Source organism: Podarcis raffonei, chromosome 10 (genome assembly GCF_027172205.1).
Source record: "Podarcis raffonei isolate rPodRaf1 chromosome 10, rPodRaf1.pri, whole genome shotgun sequence".
Taxonomy (NCBI): Eukaryota; Metazoa; Chordata; class Lepidosauria; order Squamata; family Lacertidae; genus Podarcis; species Podarcis raffonei.
The window spans coordinates 71,214,871-71,235,018 of NC_070611.1; the positions used below are offsets into that span (position 1 = coordinate 71,214,871).

General features: G+C 44.6%; 1 protein-coding gene across 4 annotated transcripts in view; it reads right to left on the minus strand.

Moving 5' to 3' along the window:
- The window catches only part of TASOR2 (transcription activation suppressor family member 2), a 60,556-nt gene extending 42,388 nt beyond the window's left edge, over positions 1-18,168 (minus strand). For all 4 annotated transcript variants that reach the window (XM_053405068.1, XM_053405070.1, XM_053405069.1 and 1 more), the window contains exon 1: positions 17,382-18,168. The gene's annotated coding sequence lies outside the window, so the exon portion shown is untranslated. The remainder of the gene's footprint in view (positions 1-17,381) is intronic.
- Positions 18,169-20,148: the final 1,980 nt, after the last annotated feature.

Here is a 20,148-nt window from a genome sequence, read left to right on the forward strand (position 1 = left end):
TTCAGATGGAAGTTCTTATTTTCCACTCCGAAAGGTTAAACTTGTTTGGGGCACATGGAGACAGAAATGTATAGAATTTGTGTTTATTCTCTCAGTTACTCGCACACATATCAATAAAGAGTTGAATTGTCCATTGTTCAAAAAACAAAAACTAAACTTCTACTATCCGAAGAGTAAGCCCCATTGAATTCAGTAAGGCTTGCTTGTGAGTAGACACACATTTGCCTGCACTGCTTACTGAAAAACGCCCTCCCCATCATTCGCACACAGTACCCAACCTCCCATTTCAGCATAAGGCAGCCAGCTAAATCTTCTCCCCTCCATCGCCCACCCCAACAGAAGGGCCCCCCCAAAATGCCGTCATCCCACCAATCTCTGGGTGGGAGGGAGGGAGTGCAAGCAAGCAAAAAGATTGTCTTCTTTAAATTAAAAATGCACCCTTCCTTTTTAATACAGAGGAAAGCTATTTAGGGGGAACCAACCACATAAACAGGGACGCGGGTGGCGCTGTGGGTTAAACCACAGAGCCTAGGCCTTGCCAATCAGAAGGTCGGCGGTTCGAATCCCCACGACGGGGTGAGCTCCCGTTGCTCGGTCCCTGCTCCTGCCAACCTAGCAGTTCGAAAGCACACCAGTGCAAGTAGATAAGTAGGTACTGCTCCGGCGGGAAGGTAAATGGCATTTCCGTGCACTGCTCTGGTTCGCCAGAAGCGGCTTGGTCATGCTGGCCACACGACCCGGAAGCTGTACGCCGGCTCCCTCGGTCAGTAAAGCGAGATGAGCGCCGCAACCCCAGAGTCGGCCACGACTGGACCTAATGGTCAGGGGTCCCTTTACCTTTAACCACATAAACGCCACCAGGAAATAAAAACAAAAACTCTTCCCCCTCTTTTTTTCCCCCACTGGTGGGGGAAGAAAGAAGAGCGTTCCAGTTCTTCGTTTACCTTGCCTCTTTGATTATCTAGCCGTGGGAGGTTCCTTCTGGGTCGTTAGCAGGCTCTGCATAATTAGCAGAGCTCTAAGTGGGAGGGTACCGGTAAATCCGAAATAGCTTGCTGGTTTGTGGGAGGGTTTATCATCATTTATTCCTTATCGGGAGAGCACAAAGTTGGAAACACGTGCCTGCAAATTATCTGCAAAGTATGTTCAGCTGAGCTACCCCCTGGGAAGCTGTTAAATCTCCACCTTTTGTTCACCGGTATATTAACTTATCACACAGCCGTGCTTCCGGTGCGTTATAAATTTAGACTTCAGTTTGGAAAAAACAGAAAGCCCTTGTTTGCAGATCTGCACACTGGAAGTTAATATCTTCACAGACCCAGTTCTCCGATATACTAATTTTCTGCAAGCAGGAAGTGGGGAAGCATTTCAAAAAAAGAAAAGTTCAAGTCAAAGGCGCTATTGTCCAGGAAGGACTCTACCGCAGGATTTCTCGGGAGAGCGAAAGAGTAACAAAAAGCAGGAAGTGAAAGCACCACACAATGTCTGTTCCACACTTGCAAGGAATTGCTCCTTCTGTGTGGTAGTGCTTGAACTTTGGAACTCCCTGCCACTTGATATTAAGGGTATTCAACTTCACTATACTGCTTTTGGCATGTTTTACGCTCAGGCAAGCCTGCCCAGACATCTAAACCTGATGTGCATTTTAGTAATATGTAATTTTACTTTGCAACACATGTTTTGTAAACTGCTGATTTTACAAATATATATGTTTTGAAGGTGTGGCGACTTAGGTCAACTTGCTTTTGACATTGGATTTTTTTGGCCATTTTAATGCATATAGGACAATCCTTCCTGAATCTGCACAACCCTTAAACAAACCTTTAGTATGTTCCACATGAAAAGTACAGAAATTGATTTATTCATTCATTCAGTGTTTTTCTATCCCACCTTTCTCCCAAAGTTGGGATTCAAGGCGGCTGGCAGTATTTTATAAACATCATTTTAAAATACCAACACATTAGTTAAAAGCAATAGTTTAATAATACAATAACACACATTTAGAGCCAGCATTAAAATAATGAGTGCCCTGATAGGAGGCCAGTTGCCAACATTGTCTGCACACATTATTAATTTTGTGTTTATATTTTAGTATCATCAGCAAATTTAGCAACCTTCCTCCTCACCCCTGACTCTTAAAAACCGCAAGTGCATTATCAAGGAGGCAAAAAACTTGAGCTAAAAGTGATTCCATGCTAAATTAATTTTAATTCCAAAATGATGATCAGTTTATATGCTTTGGGATCATCAAATTATCAATCTGCCCTTTGCAGATTTGAAAGGAAGGAGAGAAAAACCAGTGTGAAATGCCACGACATAGCTGTTCTTTCCCTTTTTTTAAGGGAAATTCCCTTATTCCGAATAGGATTCCTCGCAAGAAAAGGGAAAAGTTGACAGCTACATGCCACAAGCATTGTCAGAGGGATTGAAAGTGGCACACTGTATTCAGGTTTTACACAAAAGAAAAACCACAACCAAATAAACATTCAGTGTTAACAAATGGGAGGGAAATGTGTTCGGTGCTTCGGCAGCCGTTGATTTCAGTGAAAAGCGAAACTGATTTAAACAGAAATAAAAGTGAAACTATTCTGTTCAGGCAGCCACGCAAGCTCCGTACCAGAGACAAAAGCATATTAATTGTAGGCAGAACTTGCTTTTTAAAGCAACCATGCCAGGATTTTTAACCTTAAATTCAAAGTTTACTAGTAGCTCCTTACTTTGCAAATATATATACCGTATTTTTTGCTCTATAAGACTCACTTTTTCCCTCCTAAAAAGTAAGGGGAAATGTGTGTGCGTCTTATGTGCAGCTATCCCAGAAGCCAGAACAGCAAGAGGGATTGCTGCTTTCACTGCACAGCGATCCCTCTTGCTGTTCTGGCTTCTGAGATTCAGAATATTTTTGTTCTTGTTTTCCACCTCCAAAAACTAGATGCGTCTTGTGGTCTGGTGTGTCTTATAGAGCAAAAAATACGGTATATATCAGTTTCCCAACTCCTGTACGCTGCAAATGTCTGATGTAATGGGGACCTGCCTAAGCTAGATGCCTTTCAGGCAAAATATCTACGATCTCTGCTGCAGGTACCCAACTGTGTCCCCAACTCCATACTTCTGTTAGAAGCTGGTGAATGCCCAATTTCAACTAAAGCATAGTGTTCTGCCCTAAAACATTGGCTCAGGATTTCAGTGTTTGATCTTGGGAAGGGTTTGAACCAACACCTGACCAATGAGGAGTTTGTCCGCAAATGGCAGAAAACCATGGCTAGAAAAGCCACCTCTATTGGTCTGTCACCCCCCCCCAAAAAAACTTTATTACCCAGGTTATGAAGGCGCCCTAAAGACGTTAAAGCAAAGATTATGGGATAATACACACAGTGACTTGCGATCACACGCAATCTGTAGTCTGCTGGCAGTAGGAGTACAATATGGGCATGTCTTTAAGTTAACACCTTACATTAAAAACCTGGCGGTACCAAATTATCGAAGGTTATTCACCAAAGCCAGACTAAACGTCTTTCCTTCTGCAGTGTTGGATGGCAGGTTGAGAGGAGTTCCCTAGCAGGACAGACTTTGCTCGTGTGCTCAAGACACAGAATCTATAAAACATATTTTGCTGCACTGTGCGAAATATGAGCAAGCCAGGGCTGAACTGATATTACCCTTGCTGGTACCTTTCCCGGGAAAATCAGAGGCTCACTATGTCAGGTTCCTATTGGAAGACCGGACAAACGCTAGAACATTAGCAGCGGTGAAGGTTTTATCAGTGGTTGCAAGAACAAATGATCCGTATTTTTAAGTCTGAACAAAATACCCCAGTAATGAGATCATTAAGCTTGCAGATGATACAACGATGGTTGGTTTAATCACGGCTGGAGAGGGGGAGGCGGTCTATAGGAAGGTAGTTGAGCAGTTGGGGGAGTGGTGCAGGAAAAACACCTTACTCCTTAACTTAAAGGGAAAAAAAGAGATTATTGTGGACTTTAGGAAATGTAAATTGAATATTCACCCACTTATTAATGAGTAGAAGTGCATGGAACAGGTCTTGGTGTTTCGATTTCTGGGAATGGAGTTAACCAAACTGGGGAGAAAACAGCAAAGACCTGATGAAGAGAGCACGGCAGAGGTTATATTTTCTGAGAATCCTCCGGAAAAACAATCTCCTAAAGGACCTATTGATGGCATTTTACCATTGTACTGTGGAGAGTGTATTAACTTATGGTCTGTGTGTGTGGTTTGGGAGCTGCACGGTCAGGGAAAAAACAATGCTGTCCAGGATTGTAAAGACTGCGGAGAGAATAATTGGGTGCACTCTTCCCACCTTGGACCAAATCTACGCTTCCAGGTGCCATAAGAAAGCGGCAGAGATAGCGCAGGATAGTGCGCACCCCGTAAATGATCTCTTTCAGCTTCTGCCTTCTGGAAGAAGGTCCAGGGTTATAAAGACTAGGACTAGCCGCCTGAGAAACACTTTCTACCCAAATGCAATTCTGGTTCTAAACGCAGCATAAGGAGTCTCTATAGTATATTGTATTTTAAAATGGGGTTTCAGAGTTTTTAGGGGTTTTTGAATGTTTTATGTAGATCTTCAATTTCACTGTTCTGTATGGGACAATGACAATAAAGATATCGTATATCGTATGCTTGTTTAACCTGGAGGTAGGCTGTCTGAATTGTGCATTGCTTTGTAACGATTTGTTGGGTCTCTGGACCGTAATAAAGATTGATTAATTGATTGATTGATAGATATGCAGTTATAAAGCATCTAATGTTTTAGGTGCTGCCCATTTTGCTCTGTCGGTATAATTCTGCAAACAAACCAAGCTGCCGGAGAGCCAAACTTTCATGAACCTTTAGGTTAAGCTATAAAAGACATGTGCAAAACTACACTTATCTTCAATGCCTCCATTGTGAGTCAATGAGGTGTTGTGGTTACGAGTGAAAGACTAGGACCTGGGAGATCAGGGTTCAAATCCCCACTCGGTCGTTAAGCTCAGTGAGTGGGCCTTGGGTTTGACACTGCCTCCCAGCCTGACCAACCTCACAGGGTCGTCGTGAGGAATAAAGGACCTCGGCATGCTACCTTTACCTCCTTAGATGAAAAATGGTTGAGAGAGCTGGGTATGTTTAGCCTGCAGAAGAGGGAGATAGCCATCTTCAGATATCTCAATGGAGCAAGCTCGTTTTCTCCTGCTCCAGTGGGGAGGACTCGAACCCATGGCTTCAGGATACAAGAAAGGAGATTCCGACTAAACATCGGGAAGAACTTTCTGACGGTAAGGGCTGTTTGACAGTGGAACAGACTCTCCTTGCTTGGAGGTTTTTAAGCAGAGGTTGGACGGCCATCTGTCATGGAAGCTTTAGCTGACATTATTATGTTGCAAGGGGTTGGAATAGATGACCCACAGAGTCCCTTCCAACTCTACAATAATTCTATGAAATTTAATAGTAAGTAAAGAAATATGATGGGACACGGGGGCGCTGTGGGTTAAACCACAGAGCCTAGGGCTTGCCGATCAGAAGGTCGGCGGTTCGAATCCCCGCAACGGGGTGAGCTCCTGTTGCTCGGTCCCTACTCCTGCCAACCTAGCAGTCTGAAAGCACGTCAAAGTGCAAGTAGATAAATAGGTACCGCTCCGGCAGGAAGGTAAAGGGTGTTTCCATGCGCTGCTCTGAGTTTTGCCAGAAGCGGCTTAGTCATGCTGGCCACATGGCCCGAAAGCTGTACACCGGCTCCCTCAGCCAATAAAGCAAGATGAGCGCCGCAACCCCAGAGTCGGCCACGACTGGACCTAATGGTCAGGGGTCCCCTTTACCTTTAAAGAAATAGGTATATTATTGGGGGCTAGGCCCTTATGGTATTTTTACTGAAGATCTATGGGTATAAATCTAATAAATAATAATACAGTCGTACCTTGGTTGTCAAACACCCTGGAACTAATGACATTTTGGCTCCCAAACTATGCAAACCCGGAAGTGATTGTTCCGATTTGCAAACATTCTTTTGGAAGCTGAACGTCCGACGGGCTTCCGCAGCTTCTGATTGGCTGGAGGAGCTTCCTGCAGCCAACAGAAGCCGCGATTTGGTTTCCGAACATTTTGGAAGTCAAACGGGCTTCCAGAATGGATTCCGTTCGACTTCCAAGGTACGACTGTAACAGCAATAATATAGTAGATTAGCATCCGCTGGCATCTCTTGATATTATCCGACGGCTTCAGATAACAAGGAAGTTCGGTTAGGGAGCCCGTACTTGCCACAGAGTTATCTGATTTCGCAGAAAATCAGTTTCAAGAAACCTTCCTAGCAGCAGTTAAGTAGACGACACACAACAGTAAGGAACTGGCAAGGTCTTTTGCTGCTGCGGGGAAAAACACAAAGAGCCTCGTGCCAGAACCTGTTTCAGACAATGTCAGAGAAACAGGGTCCATCAATCAATATTGTCTACGTCACGCATCCCCAACCTTCGGCCCTCCAGATGTTTTGGACTACAATTCCCATCATCCCTGACCACTGGTCCTACTAGCTAGGGATCATGGGAGTTGTAGGCCAATACATCTGGAGGGCCGCAGGTTGGGGGTGCCTGGTCTACATTAACTGATTAAGATCGAGTCTACCTTGCAGAAGGTTCCCAGCTTCAATTGCTGACATCTCCCAGTAGGGTGGAAGGAAGACTTCTGCTGGAAACTCTCAAGAGCCACCAGCAGTCAGGGCAGACCATGTTAGGATTCCTGCTCCGTGTTTGCAGTGATGGGATTGTCGTCTATCACATGACGGTGTATGTTTTCATTCCACAGTGTGGGAAGTGACGGAGACAGGATGTTTGTGTTACTGTGTTCCGGAATGTAGGACGATTGTCCTTTTGTTTCTTTGATGAGAAAGAGGAAGGAGCTAAGTCAGAATGCTCCGCGTGTATTATATGTAAATAAAGTTGTTGTTGTTGTTGTTGTTGTTGTTGTTGTTGTTTAGTTGTTTAGTCATGTCCGACTTTGGCCACCTCATGAGAAGAGAAGACTCCCTGGAAAAGACCCTGATGTTGGGAAAGATGGAGGGCAGAAGGAGAAGGGGACGACAGAGGACGAGATGGTGGGACAGTGTTCTCGAAGAGACCAGCATGAGTTTGACCAAACTGCGGGAAGCAGTGGAAGACAGGAGGGCCTGGCGTGCTCTGGTCCAGGGGGTCACGAAGAGGCGGACACGACTAAAAGACTAAACAACAACAACGATTAACCTATCTACACACACACACACACATATACAAAAACAGACAAAAAGGTGATCTCACCCACCAAAGAAAGCTACAATAAAATAAACTCATTTTTTTAAAAAAAGAATTAAGTACCAACACTGAAAGATTGGCAAAATAATTTTTTGGAAATGATTGAATTAGCAAAAATGACGGCAACAATAAGAATGCAATCTGATCAAAATCTCAAAGAGGAATGGAAATGTGTAGAAGAATACATGACGAAAAGATGCTCCAACAAGAATTTATTGATACGTATAGACTGATTTCACAAAGTTAAGTTAAGAATTATGGTGCTGGAGGAGACTCTTGAGAGTCCCATGGACTGCAAGAAGATCAAACCTATCCATTCTGAAGGAAATCAGCCCTGAGTGCTCACTGGAAGGACAGATCCTGAAGCTGAGGCTCCAAGACTTTGGCCACCTCATGAGAAGAGAAGACTCCCTGGAAAAGACACTGATGCTGGGAAAGATGGAGGGCGCAAGGAGAAGGGGACGACAGAGGACGAGATGGTGGGACAGTGTTTTCGAGGTTACCAGCATGAGTTTGACCAAACTGCGGGAGGTAGTGGAGGATAGAGGTGCCTGGCGTGCTCTGGTCCAGGGGGTCACAAAGAGGCGGACACAACTAAACAACTAAACAACAACAAAGTTAAGCTAAGCTAAGCAGATATATAAGATTGAATGTTTAATTATTAAGATACAAAACGACAATCTCAATAATAAAGTTACGAAATAGTAACAAGGAAGTCACGCGGGGTGGAGGGAGAACACAGGGCAAGGAATAAGAAATGGATAAACGTTGAAATGTGAAAATGTGAATTTACGAATATAATGTATATGTATCAATATGTAAAAAGTTCATATATGTATTGCAACATTAATAATAAATAAAAAATAAAAGAATTAAGGGGCAGGGGATTATGGAATGTGTCGTGTGTGTAATCAACAAATTACGCTAGTAGGATTACAAGAAGTTTTGTAAGGAGAAATATACGAAGTGTTACAAAGTAGAAAAAGATAGAGATATTGGTTTTGAGTTTGAAATGTAATAGGGAGGATAAGAAATGCATACTGAGAGATTAGATTGGAAAATTTTCAGACAGGATTGATGGATGTCAAAAATTTGAATAAGATGTAAAAGTATGTTTAATCACTGTTGAAAATGATATGTTAAAAAAGCTAATAAAAAATTATATTAAAAAAAGAGAGGAATGTGTCATGTTTGGGACACGCATTGTGCCAATGCCTTCGAAATCGTAGCTGGAGCACAGAAAATATTGTGGATTTCGGGTTTCAACAACAGCAACTTAAGCCAGAGGTCCTTCAGGCAGGGAGCTAGTTGCAGTCCACACATTTCAGTGGAATTTTAAAGCAGGATGTAAAAGAAGTAACCAAGGGAGCCTTAGTGATGTCTCAATGTAAAAAAAAAACCAGCCCAAAAAACCCAAGGGGCACCTCCATTCCGTTTTACATCTCCCAGGACCACAACTTCACAAGCTATGTTATTACACCCACAAACACACTGCGCTTATAATGAATCCACAAATTAATTTCCATCGCCGGGTGCCAATTAGTACTGTTGCTTACAGGCTGCGCTTCGCCCATTAGGAAAGAAACAACAAACAGAAGAACTTCGTTCGCTGCCCTGTTTCCATCCTCTGAAGGGCACCTGAAACCAAACGGGGCCACAAAGTCTTAATTAACCCAGAACGCGGCAGCTAGACTGGTGACTGGGAGCGGATGCCGGGACCACATAACACCGGTCCTGAAAGACCCACATTGGCTCCCAGGATGTTTCTTTTAATGTCTGATGCATTACAGTGGTACCTCAGGTTACAGATGCTTCAGGTTACAGACTCTGCTAACCCAGAAATAGTGCTTCAGGTTAAGAACTTTGCTTCAGGATGAGAACAGAAGTCGTGCAGCAGCTGCGCAGCGGCAGCAGGAGGCCCCATTAGCTAAAGTGGTGCTTCAGATTAAGAACAGTTTCAGTTTAAGAACAGACCTCCAGAACGAATTAAGTTCTTAACCTGAGGTACCACTGTACTGTATTTTAGTATTTTGTTGGAAGCCGCCCAGACTGGCTGGGTGGGGTATAAATAAATTATTATTATTATATTATTATTATTAAGAAAGCAGATTTACACTGACAGTGTTTGAAATGTGGAAGCGATGGGTGACAGTACTCATGCCGGCATATTCACATGGGAGCTCCACGATTCGCCGCTCCTCTTTTTTATAATCAAGACCGACCAATTAGTATCAGTGATGGGGAAGTGAAAAAATTGCAGAGAATGTGTGATGATGATAATGAATATTCCATTGACCAAACAAGACCATGGCAATTCTGGAATCAAAATTCATCATTCCTCAGAACACAAAAGGATCCTCTGGATCAGGTCAATGGCCAATCTAGTCCATCATCATGTTCTCACAGTGGCCAGGATTCAAGCACAAGGGACCTCTCCTGTGTTTTCAGCAACAGGTCACTATGAAATTTGCAGTGCCCACTCCATTCAGATGCATTGATAATGAAAAAATCACCAAGAATTCCTCTTTGGAAGTAACTTTGAATAAACTGATCGGATCTTTGTTAAACGGCTCCTTCCGAGAATAACTTTTGTAGAATTAGTTATATTTTTTATATGATTTTCAATATACAGTGGTACCTGAGTTCCCAAATGGGTTACAGTGGTACCTCACGTTAAGTACTTAATTCGTTCTGGAGGTTCGTCCTTAACCTGAAACTGTTCTTAACCTGAAGCACCACTTTAGCTAATGGGGCCTCCTGCTGCCGCCGGAGCACGATTTCTGTTCTTATCCTGAAGCAAAGTTCTTAACCTGAAACATTATTTCTGGGTTAGCGGAGTCTGTAACCTGAAGCGTATGTAACCTGAAGCGTATGTAACCCGAGGTACCACTGTAGTTGTCGAACAAATCGGCTCACGAACATCGCAAACCCAGAAGTAAGTGTTCCGGTTTGTGAACCTTTTTTGGAAGCCAAACGTCCGACGCAACTTCCGCTTGAGCGCAGGAAGATCCTGCAGCCAATCAGAAGCGGCGCCTTGGTTTTCGAATGCTTTCGGGAGTCAATTGGATTAAGTTCGAGAACCAAGGTACCACTGTACAGTCAAACCTCAGTTGTCGGACGTAATCCGTTCCGGAAGACCCCTCAACTTCTGAAATGTTCGACAACCGAGGATTGCAAAGTCAATGAAGGAAAAAGAAAAAAACTCCCCGGAAGGTGTTTGGCTTCCGAAAATCGTTCAAAAACCGAAGCAGTTACTTCCGGGTTTTTGGTATCTGGGAGCCAAAACATTCCAAAATAGAGGTGTCTGGGAGCAAAATTTTGACTGCAATTTTGATATATTCCTTTGTCTCACCTGTTTCTGCATTCACCTCTGTTCCCCAGTAAAATTTCCTATTGCTATTTTTCATCAATGCAATTGGATAGAAAATGATTTTTAGGTGGTACATATTTGGAAGAGAGACCAGAGTGCCGTTTCGTTAACTGCGGTTAAATAACGTGCTGTTTTACATCGATGGTATCTAACACCATGGAAACTTTCAAAAATGTATAAAAATGTGTCAAGTAATTGTCGGAGATGCGGAGATAACTCAGGAACTTTCTACCATATGTGGTGGATATGTAGGAAAATGCAGGTATTCTGGGAGAGTATCCATGCAGAACTGCAAAAAATGCTAAAGATCTCTTTCAATAAAAAACCAGAGGCCTACCTCCTGGGAATAACAGATTTGGATATTCCACAAAAGGGGAAGGGTATCTTTTTATATGCGACGGCGGCAGCAAGAGTTTTGATCGCAGCAAAATGGAAGAGTAATGAAATCCCCTCTATACAAGATTGGATCCAAAAGCTGACAGAATATGCCAAATTAGATGGTCTATCAGAAAAAATAAAGAATAAATCAAAACAGGAATTTGCTTCAAAATGGGAGGTTTTCAAAGAATATCTGAAAAATAAATATAGTAGCTTAAATTCTGTCGCAGCATTCAAGGAACTTCAGTAATCGTTGCAAGGTAGATATAAGAAATTAGATTTATTAAGAATAAGTTTAAGTATGATAAAAGTGTGTATTGGCAGTAAGTAATATGAAATCGAAATATGGAATAGACAGGAGGTTGGGTCTTTAGTAGTGTTAAGACCAATATATGCTTTATTGTTTGCTAAGAAAATTATGTGTCTATGGTTATTCTTGTGTGTAATTTGGTAATTGTGTTTTTTCCCCCTTGTTGTATCAATAAAAATATTTTAAAATAAATAAATAACGTGCTGTTTTAAAGGGCTGTGTTTTCTAAAAGAATTAAACGGGATGGGAGGGAAGAGGAAAAGAATGCAGGAAGGGTGGACGTCACAGAAAAGCACCCATTTTCCCACGAACAGACACTACCCTGTTAAACTGGCAGGTCAAGTTTTTGTGCTGGGCTGAGCATCACACGGGGAATGGCTCAAGGACCTAACACTCGGATGCTGCAAAAACCAGGAAGGTCGCCCTGTGCAGACTCAAGGTTGCAGCAAACTTGCTCTGCAATCTCCCTAAGTTAAGTTGTATTCATTCAACTTGTTTTTATTATTGCTTGTTTGCCGCCCTGAGCCCGGCCTTGGCTGGGGAGGGTGGGGTATACATCATCATCATCATCATCATCATCATCATTATTATTATTAAATGCTGCACAGAAAGGGGAGAAAGCAAGCATTCCTGGAACTTTTCAGCAGTCTGATACAGAAATCTAACAGCTGGTGGTTTTTCGGACATGGAGATAAATGAGGCCAGCTGGGAAACCTTTTTTTAAATTATTTTTCTGTGCAAAACAAATCACAAATCATGGCTAAGACTAAGCAGATGTAACGCTAAACCGTGGTTAACTGGAATCGGAAGTGAAAGCTTCCAATCTCCCCCTGAGCGTGCCAGAGGAGGAAAGAGAATATAGGTTCTGGAGGAGGCGAGGATCATTATTGTCACAATAAACCATGGTTTTGCACGACGTCCAAAGGACTCCAAACTGCTCGCAGTTGACACAAAAATCAGCAGTTGAGTATGTATCATCTTGAAAGTTCTAGGAGGTTTTGGAAACTTCCTTGCAACTTCTTTGTAGCACTTTTCCTGTCTCTAACACACCTGCCCAAAGAAACTGGATCAACCATTTTCTATTGCATTTTAGTAAATTGACCTTCTCCCTGCTCCCACAATTTTTCAGTGCAAGTAATACTTTGAACACCATCAATACCTTCTGCCATCAATACCTTCATGGCAGAAAGTGAGGAGGAATTAAAGAACCTTTTATTGAGGGTGAAAGAGGAGAGCGCAAAATATGGTCTGAAGCTCAACATCAAAAAAATGAAGATCATGGCCACTGGGCCCATCACCTCCTGGCAAATAGAAGGGGTGGTGACAGCAGTCATGAAATTAAAAGACGCCTGCTTCTTGGGAAAAAAGCAATGACAAACCTAGACAGCATCTTAAAAAGTAGAGACATCACCTTGCCAACAAAGTTCTGTATAGTAAACACTATGGTTTTCCCAGTAGTGATGTATGGAAGTGAGAGCTGGACCATAAAGAAGGCTGATCGCCAAAGAATGGATGCTTTTGAATTCTGGTGCTGGAGGAGACTCTTGACAGTCCCATGGACTGCAAGAAGATCAAACCCATCCACTCTGAAGGAAATCAGCCCTGAGTGCTCACTGGAAGGACAGATCCTGAAGCTGAGGCTCCAATACTTTGGCCACCTCATGAGAAGAGAGGACTCCCTGGAAAAGACCCTGATGTTGGGAAAGATGGAGGGCACAAGGAGAAGGGGACGACAGAGGACGAGATGGTTGGACAGTGTTCTCGAAGCTACCAGCATGAGTTTGACCAAACTGCAGGAGGCAGTGGAAGACAGGAGGGCCTGGCGTGCTCTGGTCCAGGGGGTCACGAAGAGGGGGACACGACTAAACGACTAGACAACAACAACAATACTTTGAAGCTAAAAGAACATTTGAGTTTTCCTTTGCACAGAATTCAATTACTGTTGCAAAAGTCAGCTTAGCGCACACCACCTGAATCTAACAAAGTATACAATTTATTTGCAACATTGCTAACAGCGCAAAGAGCCTTTTAATGGGCTTGAAACATACACCCCATTTTGAATTTCTAACGAGTCAGCACAAATAATCAGCTTGGTTATCGGTTAAAAGAGAAAAATAAGGCTAACAAGTTTCGAGGTCTGTTCATTTCTTTTTTTCCCTCCGAAAATGTTCTGAGCCGGAATTCCAACCCCATGCAGAATGCTCAGAGCAATGTATATGGTAACAAAAATGTAAAAATGGAATGTAATCTTTAAAACAGCTATAAAACACTAAAATAGACCAGGGTGGAAGGAGAGAGAGAAAATAAATAACAGAGAGAGCCCTGCTGTTTCCATAACCAGAGGTTTAGCAGTCACCAGCAGAGACTCAGAAGGCTGTGATCCCATGCATATTTACCTAGGAGTAAGCCCCACTGGAATTGAGATTGCCGGAAGAAATATCAACAACCTCAGATATGCAGATGACACAACCTTGATGGCAGAAAGTGAGGAGGAATTAAAGAACCTTTTAATGAGGGTGAAAGAGGAGAGCGCAAAATATGGTCTGAAACTCAACATCAAAAAAAACCTAAGATCATGGCCACTGGGCCCATCACCTCCTGGCAAATAGAAGGGGAAGAAATGGAGGCAGTGAGAGATTTTACTTTCTTGGGCTCCATGATCACTGCAGATGGTGACAGCAGTCACAAAATTAAAAGACGCCTGCTCCTTGGGAGAAAGGCGATGGCAAACCTAGACAGCATCTTAAAAAGCAGAGACATCAGTTAGAACTATGGTTTTCCCAGTAGTGATGTATAGAAGTGAGAGCTGGACCATAAAGAAGACTGATCACCGAAGAATGGGTGCTTTTGAATTCTGGTGCTGGAGGAGACTCTTGAGAGTCCCATGGACTGCAAGAAGATCCAACCTCTCCATTCTGAAGGAAATCAGCCCTGAGTGCTCACTGGAAGGACAGATCCTGAAGCTGAGGCTCCAATACTTTGGCCACCTCATGAGAAGAGAAGACTCCCTGGAAAAGACCCTGATGTTGGGAAAGATGGAGGGCACAAGGAGAAGGGGACGACAGAGGACGAGATGGTTGGACAGTGTTCTCGAAGAGACCAGCATGAGTTTGACCAAACTGCGGGAGGCAGTGGAAGACAGGAGTGCCTGGCGTGCTCTGGTCCAGGGGGTCATGGAGAGGCGGACACGACTAAACGACTAAACAACAACAAGCCCCATTGAACTCAACAGGACTTACTTGCTAGTAGACAACATGCATTCTTCCACTGTAAGAATGTCTTCTCTGAGTTTTATTGTATTTCTCAAGCACAGAAACAATGTACAGTGGTACCGTGGTTCTCAAACTTAATCCATTCCGGAAATCCGTTCCAAAACCAAAGCATTCCAAAACCAAGGCACGCTTTCCCATAGAAAGTCATGCAAAACGGATTAATCCGTTCCAGACTTTTAAAAACAACTCCTAAAACAGCAATGTCACATGGATTTTACTATCTAATGAGATAGTAAAAAACTATCTTGGTTCAAAACCAAGGCATGGCTTCTGATTGGTTATCCCCCCCCCTTAAAATATAAAGAAATGAAGTGAAATAAATTAACAGTAATAAAAATAGCAAGCTCAATTTTTTCAAAAAATAGCACCTAGACCAGGGGTCAGCAAACTTTTTCAGCAGGGGGCTGGTCGACTGTCCCTCAGACCTTGTGAGGGGCCAGACTATATTTTTTGGGGGGGAAATGAACGAATTCCTATGCCCCACAAATAACCCAGAGATGCATTTTAAATAAAAGGACACATTCTACTCATGTAAGAACAAGCTGATTCCCGGACCGTCCACGGGCTGGATTGAGAAGGCGATTGGGCCGGATCCAGCCCCCGGGGCTTAGTTTGCCTACCCATGACCTAGACATTTGGCTTTGACGACCGTAGGCTCAGTTTAAAATGCCATTTAGCTTCCATATCCGAGTTTCTAATACCGGGCTACTAAAACACAATACTGAAAGTGAAAACACAATATTTAAAAATAGTTTGAAACAAGAAGCGAGCCTTCAGCGCTTGCAGAAAGCTGGCTGATGAAGGTGCCAAGCAGACCTCTGTTGGAAAGGAGTTCCACAACTCAGGAGCTACCACAGAGAAGACACTGTCTTGTTCCACCATCCGATCCCAAGCTTCTGAGTTCGGTGGAAGAAGCAAGAGTTCCTCCCACTGCCAATCTTAGCACCCGAAAATGTCTGTTTAATCATCATTGCAGCAAACACTGATTTACAAAGTTACAGTTCAGATCGCCCTTGATTTTTACTAGATTTTTGTCCTGCGGTTAACACTTTTCACAAAGGCCATTTGTACTTCTGTTTCTCCTTTCCTTAAGAAAACAAACTAAAAGCTGTCGTTTTGCAGTCTGCAAAGAACAGCTTGTTCTCTTACAGATAAGTTTTCTTTAAAAGTGGAGGGGGGGAGAGGTTGAGGGAGCGGCGAAGGGAAGCACCGAAAAACTCACTAACTCATGCATCTAAAAAAACAAGCAACGTACTTCACATAAAGCTTTCTAATGGCAATTTTTGCTCTTTGAGTAGCCGTCTGCCATAGGCGCTTTGGATGAGATTTCTGCATTGCAGAGGGTTGAATTCGATGAGCCTCGTGGTCCCTGCGAATACCAGCGGAACTCCCTTCGGCAGTCCAAATGCACTGGATCACTTTGCATGGCCCTCCCAACGCGCGCAGGATCGTAACCCCCGGGGATTAGGGCTCCGATCCTGCACACACAGCCCTGGGAGTAAACACTTAATTTCCAAGCACACCCTCCCAAGGCCAACTTCAGATTTAAAAATTCACGGACGCTCAAAGTCCTATCTCCTGCTGAGCCAACATGGCGGAACGCCTAGAGGGTCAGACTAGAACCCGAGAGACCTGAGTTCGAATCCCAACTCGTTGGGCAGCTTTGGGCCAGCCACTGCCCCTCGGCCTACATCGCAGAGTTGTTGTGGCATTAAATGAGGAGGGGGCGAAATTGCGCCGTTTTGGGCTCCTGGGAGAAAAAGGTGAGATATAAATGCAATACGTGAATTGATAAAATATAGGTGTGATGAGGAAGCGAGTCCTTGCAATGGGTTTACTCATATGTAAAGACCCAAAGCAAATTGTACTGGGTTTACTCGTATGTAAAGACCCAAAGCGATGCAACCCAGGGGTGAGACTGGAATGGCTTGTTCTGTAACAAGAAGCATGCACACTCAGGTGACAATATCAGTCACCGCAGTCCTAAGCGCACTTCCTAGGGAAGAAGGCCCATTGGATAGAGTGAGGGCCTTACGTCAGAGTAAATATTCACAGGATCGCGGCTTAAGCGGGTAGGGGCATTTGGAGAAAAATCTCAGATTTTGCAAAAGTGCCCTAAGACAGCCGCCTCTCTCCCCCCCAGGCTTTACCTGGGAGTAAAGCACATGGCTCAGTAGGGCTTACTTCACAAGGAGGAAATCAACTTGTTGAAACCTTCCCGCCAGTCAACAAAAACGTGTGGCGCAACCAGGGAAATCCGGATTCAGTGATCCGGATCCTTTAGAAGGCCCCACACTGCCAGTTCCGGATCTTTTTGTCTAAACGGCGCTTGCAAGGAATGGAAACGATAAAAACCCCACCGCGATCGCACGCTGGAAGATCCCCACAAGAGGCAGAAGAGCTCCTGCGCAGTTCCCATCCGTTCCAACGCCGGATATTGCGCCGGAGCGCTTTCCACGCCGGCGTGTGAGCCTCGCTTTTCGCTTTCATTCCGCGGGTTAAAGCGCCGATCGCTGGGAGCTTTTTGCCATTTCTGCGCGCAGGAGCTCTTCCCCAATCCTGGGTTCCGATCCTGCCTTCCGATCCACGCTTAATTTCAACCCACGCGAAGGCGCATTGCTGGAGGTAGGATCGCGTGCCAGCACAGGATCGCGCGCAACTGACTCGCGAGGGAACCGTGAAGGGGGATTGTTTCGGAGCAAACCACAAAGAGAGAGAGGTAAAGACATCCCCGCATCGCCCGACACGCGTCGTCCCGCTTGCGCATCCTCACTCACCCGCAACAGGTGTCAAAATCCTTTGGCTGTTGCTCCGAGGATCTCCCATGGTCAACGAGCGATCAGGATCCGGCCCCTCTCCTTCCTTTCCCCCCTTTTCGGATTCTTGCTCCTTTACACCTCCGCGACCACTTTCACCCTTCTTTCCTTTCCGCTAAAGCGCCGGGCCTTCCGTGCATTCCTTCACGTGAGAACGGAGCAAACCCGCGTCAACGACCCCCTTTCCCCTTGCGGGCGTCGCTTTACATCATTATCATCATCATCATTATTTAAAAGGGAGGTAGACGGGGTGTCCTCCAGCGCGATCTGCTATCCGAAAAAGGATCCCCGACGATTTATTCGGGATGCGAAAATTGCAAGACGGGAGATGCAAGTCTCGATCCCCAACCGCAGGCCGCGCACTTTGCAGGGGGGGAAATGAACAGCCAGAAAGTAACTTGCAAAAAAATAATATTAATATATGGAATAGCAGCTGCGCTCTTTTCCCGTCCGGGCGTTTGGAGAGGCCAGTTGCAAAAGCGCACGATCGCGCGTAAAGATGGCCTCGCCGCCGCCTCCTCCTATTGTCTTAAGACGAGCGGGGGGAGCCCGATCTGCAAAGCCCCCCTTGGAAAAAGGAGGAAAAAGCGCTTTCGTGGAAGAAAAAGAGAAACATGTCCGACTCCAGGCTCCTTCGGAGGAGGTGGGAGGCTGGAGCAGCTCATCCGCCGACCCCAGGAAGTGAAAAAATATTCCTCGTTTTGCAAGCGAGGGAAGGGAGGGGAGGGAAGGAAGGTGGCGAGGGAGGGCGACAGAAAGAAAGTGAAAACTGACCCGGAAAGAGTCGGATGTCTCCAGCAGGCTTTGAACTTCCTGCTTGCTTTGCACATCCTCCCCGCGCCACGCCACACGCGCGTCAAATCTTTGCAAAAGATAAAAATAAAAAATGCAAGGAAAGCAGCGCAAGGAAGCGCCGCTCGGGAAAAGTGGGGACTAGCGCCTTGCAGAGCCCCGATTGCAAGGAGAAAGGAAAAGGAAAAGTGCAAGCAAAGCAAGCATCGCTCGGGAAAAGTGGGGACTAGCTTTGCTTTTCCTCCCCGCGCCACGACACGCGCGTCAAATCTTTGCAAAAAATAAAAATAAAAAATGCAAGAAAAGCAGCGCAAGGAAGCGCCGCTCAGGGAAAGTGGGGACTAGCTCTACCTCTCTTTTAAATCAGAACCAGTGAAGGCGGTGAAGGACCTGTGTGAGTGTCTGGAGGCGGTTGGAGGATGGATGGCGGCTAACAGATTGAGGTTGAATCCTGACAAAACAGAAGTACTGTTTTTGGGTGACGGGGCAGGCAGGTGTGGAGGACTCCCTGGTCCTGAATGGGGCAACTGTGCCCCTGAAGGACCAGGTGCGCAGCCAGGGAGTCACTTTGGACTCACAGCTGTCCATGGAGGCGCAGGTCAGTTCTATGTCCAGGGCAGCTGTCTACCAGCTCCGCCTGGTACGCAGGATGAGACCCTCCCTGCCCAAAGACTGTCTCCCCAGACTGGTGCATGCTCTGGTTATCTCCTGCTTGGACTGCTGCCATGCGCTTTACGTGGGGCTACCTTTGAAGGTGACCCGGAAACTGCAACTAATCCAGAATGCGGCAGCTAGACTGGTGACTGGGAGTGGCCGCTGGGACCACGTAACACTGGTCCTGAGAGATCTGCATTGGCTCCCAGTGCATTTCCAAGCACAATTCAAAGTGTTGGTGTTGACCTTGAAAGCCCTAAACGGCCTCGGTCCAGTATATCTGAAGGAGCGTCTCCACTCCCATCGTTCAGCCTGGACACTGATGTCCAGCTCCGAGGGCCTTCTGGCGGTTCCTTCATTGCGAGAAGTGAGGCTACAGGGAACCAGGCAGAGGGCCTTCTCAGTAGTGGCACCCGCCCTGTGGAACACCCTCCCTTCAGATGTGAAGGAAATAAGCAGCTATCTTCGTTTTAAAAGACATCTGAAGGCAGCCCTGTTTAGGGAAGTTTTTAATATTTAATGCTGTATTGTTTTTAACATTTGATTGGAAGCTGCCCAGAATGACTGGGGAAACTCAGCCAGATGGGTGGGGTATAAATTATTATTATTATTATTATTATTATTATTATTATTATTATTATTATTATTATTACTAGTGCCTTGCAGAGCCCCGATTTGCAAGGAGGAGAAAGGTCTCTTTGCAACCAGGATTGGCAGCGGCGGTGGCTGGCTTTTAAGCGCACGCCAGAATATTGGAAGAAATTTCAGGATTACTTGAATAAATATTCTAATATAAATAATTAGAAATCACCTGAAAGTACCAAGTAGGCCTAGGAATAAATTAGGATTTGATTGTAAGTAAATTAGCTTGAGAATAGTAAGAAATGAGAATCAGATAGTTAATTGCTGGAATTAACTAAGAATGTTTTTGGAGAGCTGTTGCATGCAGATAGAATGAATTTCAGTAGGGAGGGATCTGGGGAAGTCAATTAACAATGTAAAAGAAATTGGGTTTTTAAGATTACATCTTTTTGTTTTTCTTGTTTAATACCGTATTGTGTTTTCTTTTGTGGGTTTTTCTTTATTTTTCTTTTCTTTATGTTTGTTATAATTGTGGAAAACTTAATAAAAAAATTGGGGGGGGGGGGAATAAGCACACGCCAGAATAATAAAAATCGAGAGAAATTGGGAGACTTAAAAAGAAACCCAGTGTCCTCAGGCTTTGCCAAACCTGGTGCCCTCCATCAAACGATGATTTGATGGGAGTTGCAGGGCGAAACAT